This window comes from Acomys russatus, chromosome 17 (assembly GCF_903995435.1).
Source record: "Acomys russatus chromosome 17, mAcoRus1.1, whole genome shotgun sequence".
Classification (NCBI taxonomy): Eukaryota; Metazoa; Chordata; class Mammalia; order Rodentia; family Muridae; genus Acomys; species Acomys russatus.
The window spans coordinates 23,828,545-23,836,184 of NC_067153.1; the positions used below are offsets into that span (position 1 = coordinate 23,828,545).

The 7,640-nt window shown below is 44.8% G+C and overlaps 1 non-coding gene across 1 annotated transcript; it reads left to right on the plus strand.

Moving 5' to 3' along the window:
* Positions 1–4,820: 4,820 nt before the first annotated feature.
* LOC127201883 (small nucleolar RNA SNORA48) lies at positions 4,821–4,964 on the plus strand. The gene has a single exon (XR_007832226.1). It is a non-coding gene; the product is annotated as a small nucleolar RNA SNORA48 (small nucleolar RNA).
* The last annotated feature ends 2,676 nt before the right edge of the window (positions 4,965–7,640 follow it).

Sequence of the window (7,640 nt, forward strand, 5' to 3'; positions counted from 1 at the left end):
CAGGATCCCTCTGCCTTGTTTTTGTAGATGTGACACGCCCCTTGATCATGTCCAAGTTTATTGTCTCTCACTGTCTAAATCATGTTCCAGCTACTTGACCCTACCATGTGGGTTCAGAACTCGTTTGTGGCATAAGTACCAAATCTCTTTCCAGATCAGTATAATAAAGGACTGATGTGTAGGAGTAGGAGGAGTAGTAGTAGTAGTAATAATAATAATAATAATAATAATAATAATAATAATAATAATAATAATAATAACAGAATGAGAGAGACAGGGTATGCCAATAGCCCCAGTAGAACAAGAGACAATACTGATTTGATGGAGACAAATAGTAATAACAAGGAATGATTTCTAGCCCTCTCCTCTCTTGACAGCTAAAGACAATTTTTGTGTTGACTATTCTCTCTTCTTACCACCAACTCTGTGAGTCCCTGGAAGAATGAAGGTTGTAAGCAAGAAAAGTCTGAAATCTCCACTGTTGACACCTGTAACACCTAATCTAGAGCAAGTCACAATTTGTCCATCTCCTACCGAACATTTTTTTAATGCCTATCGAGTATGGGTAAACCATCAGGTCACAGTACCCGGTAGAGGTACAAGAACCCTCTGACGGTCTCATGAAGCACCCAGAGTCCAGAGTTCCAAAATACTAAATTGACATTGTATCTTCAAATAAAGAGACCCAGATGTTGGCGATCTATAGAAAGCCTGCTATGAAGTAGTTAAAATGGCAAGATAGAAAAAATTTCATTTTTCTGGCTCAATTTCATCTGAGGGACCCTTTCACTTTGCCTTACAAAAGCACCCTTGCAGGGACAGTGAGTGTATCATGAAGTTGACACTGTCTCTTCAGATGCCCAGAAATAATTGTCACCACATCACTAAGTGTCTGTGGTTCTGCTTGTCCCTGACATCCAGACTCATACCCTATGTCCATTTTCAACCTACGAAAATGAACATGGAGAAAGAGATTATCATAGAGACAGCGACCCTAAGCATAGCACATCATTCTTCCCCAAATGCTCAACCTGGTTTGCCCTCTACAAAGAGACCTCTGATTGCCTACTGCCTCTGATGATGTGACAAATATTCCAGAAAGCTTTTCTAGGGCTCCTGAATGCTATGAAGCAGTGTGGAGAGAGAAGCCAAGATCACAGAAAGGTCTGATGTCCAAAGAAGCTGAATACAATAGAAACTATGGCATACGGGAAATAAGGCAGAGCAGTTCTACTGTGAGTCCTTGTTTTCACTTTGACATTTCATATCATGGTGGCATGTTTAGCATCCCCACCCTTCTGTTGCTAGTCTGGCCAAGGTGGTCATGGCGCTTGACTTACAGATCTTGGTGTCCCTAATGATAAAACGAGGATGTGTTTACCACTGCAGTACTTTTTGAAGAGCTTTTAAAGGGTTTTCATTTTATTATAATGGTGTCTATTTGTGCATGTGGGTACACTCGCCCGTGTATGTGTGGAGGTCAGAGAACAACTTCACGGAATTAGTGTTCTCCTTCCATGGGTAAACACGCAGGGATTAACAGGTCTTAGGGCATCATGAGGCAGCAAGCACCTTTACCTGCTGAGCTTTCTTCCCTGATGACACTAAAAGATTTTATATATTCAAAGTGCATGTGGTAGAGAGTTATACATAGAATCATGTAAATTAGTAATGTTTTACACTCTCTGTTATAGCTTTGTCAACTATTATAAAGCCTGCAGTAATGGGGAAATACAGAGAGGTCGAGACCAAGGGTCTTATGGAATCTGACTCAGAATTTCCACAACCACGCCATTAAATCCAAGTGTAAGGCCAGAGAGTTGGCCCGGCTGGCAAAAGTGCTTGTGTATAGCTCTGCCACCTGAGTTTGACCCCACAGGGTGGCAAGAGAGAACCAGCTCCTGAGAGCTATCCTCTGACTCCCACACTCTTGCCATGGCACTCACACATGAGCATTATCACACACATACACACAGAAACAAGTAAATAAAATATACATGTAGCTTAGTGACTACAAGTAGTGAAGGTATGAGAGCTAGCCTCCGGTTCTCACCTAGAAAAGCAGTAGGGTTTTGTTCTTTGCTTTTTGGGTTTGGTGGGGGTTTTTTTTGTTTTGTTTTGTTTTGTTGTTGTTGTTGTTGTTTTTTGTTGGTTTTGTTTTTGTTTTTTGGCCTTGAGATTTTCTTGAATTTTCATGTGACCTTTTTTCCTTAAAACATAGAATCCTAACATAAATAATGGAGAGGCTGGAGTAATGACTCAGTGGTTCAGAGCAACTGCTGCTCTTCCAGAGAACCTGGGTTCAGTTCCTTAGCATCCATATGATAGTTTACAATAATTCTTGACCCTAGTTCCAGGGAAGCCAGCACCCTCTTCTAACCTCTGAGGACAGACATGTTGTACACTTACATATGCGCAAGCAAGGCATTTGTACACATAAAAAATAAATAAATAAATTTTTAAAAAATAAAATAATGAAGTATGTGGTACTCCATTGAACCACATGAACACAAGCCTGAGAGCTTATTAAATGTAAATTAACTGTTCTTACTGTCAGTAAAATGAATCATTAAGAACAGGTGATCTACTGGGCACAGTGGTGCACATCTGTAACCCTAGCACTTGGGGAGACAGAGGCAGGAAAATCTCCATGAGTTCGAGGCCATCCTAGTCTACAAAGAAAGTCCAGGCTATACAGAGAAATCCTGCCTCAAACAAACAAACAAACAAACAAAAAACAGCTGATCCCCAAGCTTACTCGAGTTCTGCCATCTTGTGGTTCAGGACCTGTAGTTCATTCTAAGATCATAATGCAATTTATAGCCAGTTAATAACAATTTGTCAAAATGGGTTTCCAAGGCCAGGCATTCAAATGAGACCTTTTCCTCATAGATATTGTCCTCACCTAGTGAAAGGACTGAGGTAAATAAGCTTCTTTGGGTCTCTTTCATTAGGGTGCTAATCCACTCCATGAAAGCCCCACCCTGAAGACCTCATCCGGTCCCAAAGGCCCCAGCTTCTTAACATCATTGTAGTTCACCATTTGGTGGGTGGCTTGGGTTCCATGGCTGGCTGACTGGTCCAGGTGCTGCTTGCTTCCAGATGAGAACAGATGGACCTCAAGGTCAGTGGTCCCATTTCTTGCTCAGGGGCTGCTTAGAGTGCGCAGGGTGAATCCCATGCACTAGGAGAGGTTTGCTCAGGGTGAACCCAGTGTGCTAGGTTCCTGGTTTCGCCAAGAGAGGTAGAATTGAGTTTTCCACCAAGTGTTACAATTAGCTCTTTTAGGATGAGATTGCCGGTATCAAGCAGCAGTGGAGACTCGGGATCTCCACAAGCCTGTGACGACACCAAAAGGGTTACAGCCTTTGTCAAGTTGCCATGTTAGGCATAGCAGAGGAAGCCGGTAGAAGCAGAAGGAAGGTGATGGAGCAAGCTTCAGTGGCTGCCAAGGCAGCTCCACCATTGCTGCCTGACCATCAGCAAGACCCAGACATCCAGCTGCTTTTCTTCCCCAGAATAAATGATGAGGCTCAGATAGTCATGGCCGGGGCAGGGAGTGAAAAGGCAAGCCAGCCTTTATTTGTGAACCAGGGATTTATAAACCTTGGGCAGTGGGGAGGGATTTGAGGGTGAGTATGTCTGATTCGCTGGGGCAAGAGATGCCAGGATACATGATTTACATGAAGTGGTACAGTACCTCATTTACATGCAATAGCATGGGCCCTATCACAAGGAGAACACAGTACTTAATTATCCTATGAGTGGAGGAAGAACTTCTAGGTACCATTAAAGGTCATTTGCTGAAAGCTAGGATGTCCTTAGCATGGGATGAGGTATTTCCAGGAATCCTCAGGTGCTTGCTGAACAGGTTCTATCAGGAAAGAGTCAGGCTTGCAATCTTCCCTGTTGGTTGTGTGACACTCTTTAGAGTTTATTGGGTTCAGAGAGAGGACCCCGCTGAGAAAGAGAGTGTTGTTTCTGTATACAGAGCTCAGAGGATATCCGGAAACACAGACTTCCACTCTCCAACAAAGCCCCACAATCATGACCCAGACAGTTAAGTTCCAAAATGTGAATTTGGTAAAAATACAAACACTGAGGCTGTAATAGCCCTCCAACTCGCAACTGAAAGTAAACACAGCAATGATAATTTCTCACATGCACACACTTCCCTACAAACAGTAAAAGAATTCTGGTCTAGGTCCATCTAATTATAGGTAACATTTACATCACCAAATAGGAGTAAACCACAGTCCCAAGTCCTATTTTATTAGGTCTGCCAGAGCCATATTGCCATGACTGATTCAGCTCAAGTCCACACTTCAAGCCTAGAAAAACATTTTCAAGACAGAATTCTAAGATAAAGTAGATTTTTTGCCTCCCACTGTTTACAGGCCAATGGGGCTTTGAAATTGAATAGCTGTGGGAGATTAAAGATGTCTACAATATTCTCCAGCCTTAAAGAGAAATTCTGGCATACACTGCAATGTGCAAGGCTCGAGCCTTGGAAGCAATAAGCTAAGTGAAATAAGCCAGCAACAAAGAGGCAAATACCACATGGGTCTTCTTCCATAAGATACACAAGACAGCCAAATTAATAAAGACAGAAAGTATAGGCTTCTGCCTGGGGCTGGGATGAGAAGAGATGGGAGTAACTGTATAAAAGGTAGAAAGTTTCAGCCTGAAAAAAAAATGGGGAAATTTCTGGAAACGGATAAGGGTGGCTTTAGTGCAACAATATCAGGCATGCATGGTTACCTTTATAAATGGCCAAGAGGATAAAACTTATGTTACGTATACTTTATAGCAATAAAAACACCCCATGACAATGGGCAAAGCAACAGATTATTGGTAGTATTGTTCTTATATAAGTCAGGGGCAAAGCAGATGGCAGTTCTTTGTTCATCCTAGTTTGATGCCTGGCTTGGTGGCCAAAGCTGTTTTGTGCCTAGGACACATAAGAATCAAATCGAGTTAAATCCAGGCCATGCAGCACATGAGGAGAAAGATGGACAGAGACCTGTAGATGACCATGCCACCCACAGACTTGCCCTCCCATGGCACAGGAAGGCTGTAGCCACCAGCTCGCTGAAGGATGTTACCCAGAGGCCCACCAGCCATGTGGCCAGCCTGCAGCGGGAGCCACCACAGTGTGCAAGTATGTGGTGGTCGGATGGGAAAGAAAGAGAAGTGTATCGGCTTGAGCGTTATGAAGAGAGATGGAAATGGAGAGTTGAGAGTGGAGAAGAGTAGCCTATTGTGAGTGCCCAGCCCTGCCATCTGGGACCATGGTGAGGTCACAGCCTAGGCTGCCACTGAGAGCCATTTCTGGGTTCATGACTGCACATTAGCAGAAGTCAGGGATTTCCATGGTCTGGAAAGCTGCCAGGAAACACACAGATGTCCAGGGACTGGGCAGATCTGGCCCTGCCCTCACTGGCTCTTCTGCATCTCACCTGGACAGCACAGCTGTGCTAACCCTGGTCGAGGGGACCCAGGTGAGCTGGTCCTGAGAGTGAGAGCACTGGACAGCTGGCATTGCCAGTTGACTGCTGTGAGGTGGCGAGAGTGCAGAGTGATGCCCTCCCCTGTCCCATTCCCCTCACCACCTGTGGCAGTTCGGAGAGCTGACCCTGGGCTTATGAGAGCTAGTGAGCTGGGCTTGTCCCTCACTGGCTGCAGTACTCAGGAAAGCAGGCTCTGCACTCCACCTGGGCAACACAGTGAAGCTGGCCCTGATGGCAAAGTCATGGGGAGCCAGCCCCAAGAGCATGACCATGGGAGATCTGGTTGCAGCACCTAGGAGAGTGGGCTCCATGCCTTGACTGGGCAGCACAGTGGAGCTGACTCTAGAGACAAGAAAGTGGGTGAGCCAGTCCCAAAGACATGAGAGCAGGAGAGCTGACTCTTCTTCCTGCTGATGGTGGCAATGGGTGGCCTACCCGAGCAGTACTGGAAAACTTGTCTGGACAGTGCACATAAGGGAAAGCTGGCATACTGGCCAGCTCAGCTACCACCCAGGCCTGAATCCAGAGCCCTGAGTTGGCCCATCCCAAAATCTATATCATCTGTGAGTGGTTGAGACATGTGACAGGGCCAGTCCTGCTAATCCAGAGCTGCAGGATCTCCATGACACAGGGTGAAAACAGGATAACCTGGAGGAGGCCCAGTGAGAATGCAATATTGATGGTATCACAGAAGCCAGAGACCTCAAGCTAGACCAGTGACTCATTGCGGTACTCTTCTGTAAGTGAAGATGTGTGGACAGAGGGATATTCTATGGAACCCACTGTGACATAGTACAGTTTCCACAATGAGATGTTTTCTATGCTTTGGTGTGTGTGTGTGTGCGTGTGTGTGTTTTGAGGGAGGTTGCAAGGTGGCATGATGTAAAACTCACAAAGAATCAATAAAACTTTTTTTAAAGATTTATTTATTATGTATACAGTATGCATCAGATCACATTATAGATGTTTGTGAGCCACCATGTGGTTGCTGGGAACTGAACTCATGACCTCTGGAAGAGTAGTCAGTTCTCTCAACTGCTGAGCCATCTCTCCAGCCCAAAACTTTTTTAAAGAGCTGTGAATTGTTTGTTGTTCCATCTGTTGAAGAGCTAATTCTCCTTTCTTTCCTTTGAGATACTGTTCTAGCTTTGGTGATCTTCCTGATAAGAGAAATTGTTAGTGATACTCTGGGTGTCTTGAGACCTGGTGGTGAGATTTGAAGCTTTTCCTGGAGCCTCTTGAAGGTTTCCTTGGAGTTCTCCATGAGGGCGGAAGGATCTGTTCCCTGGCGACACCTGATATATTTTTCTGTGACTAGAGCATAGGAAAACTGCCAAGCATCCTACTGGACAGGACACCTCATTCCCAACAAAGAATCTTCCAGCCTCACATTGTACTAAGGCTGAGAAACCAAGCCTAGCAGGAGCCAGCCTTTTAAGAACTCCATGTAGGCTGCAGAGATGGCTCAGTGGCTAAGAGCTCTGAAAGATCTTCCAAAGGACAGGTGTTTGTGTCCCAGGACTCACTGGCAGCTCACCCCCTTCTGTAATTGCAGTGCCAGAAGATCTAGTGCCCTCTTCTGGCCTCTGAGGGCACTGCATGTACATTATACACTCAGATACATGCAGACAAGACACCCATGTGCAGAAAATAAAAACCTAAAATTTAAAAAAAAAAAAAAAAACTTTTTTAAAGAACTCTATCAACCCTGAAATAACTTGATGCTAACTATATTGTTTGACCAGGCAGAGAAAATGCCTAAACAGACCCACCTGTGCCAGCCTTCCAACCCAGACACCAGGCATGTGAATACAGAGAAATGTTCCAGTCCCAGCAGAAGAGATATGAAGAAGAACCAAGAGCCAGCCCTACATATGTACCCCCACGTGTCCCACCCAGGTGCCACCCATAGTTAGTGCCGCTCTAGCTGTGCCCTCCTATTCACTGAGGAACTCACTTTGCTGTGCACCATCAGAATTCATAACCCAAAAGGAAAATGTGAACACAGGACATGATGTGATTTTTGTCACTTAGTTTGGAACAATTTGTTCCCAGCAGCAGAGAACCCAAACCCAGCCTGTTGATCTCACAGAAGGGATTAACCCTTAAAATTCGGACCCACCTTTGGCA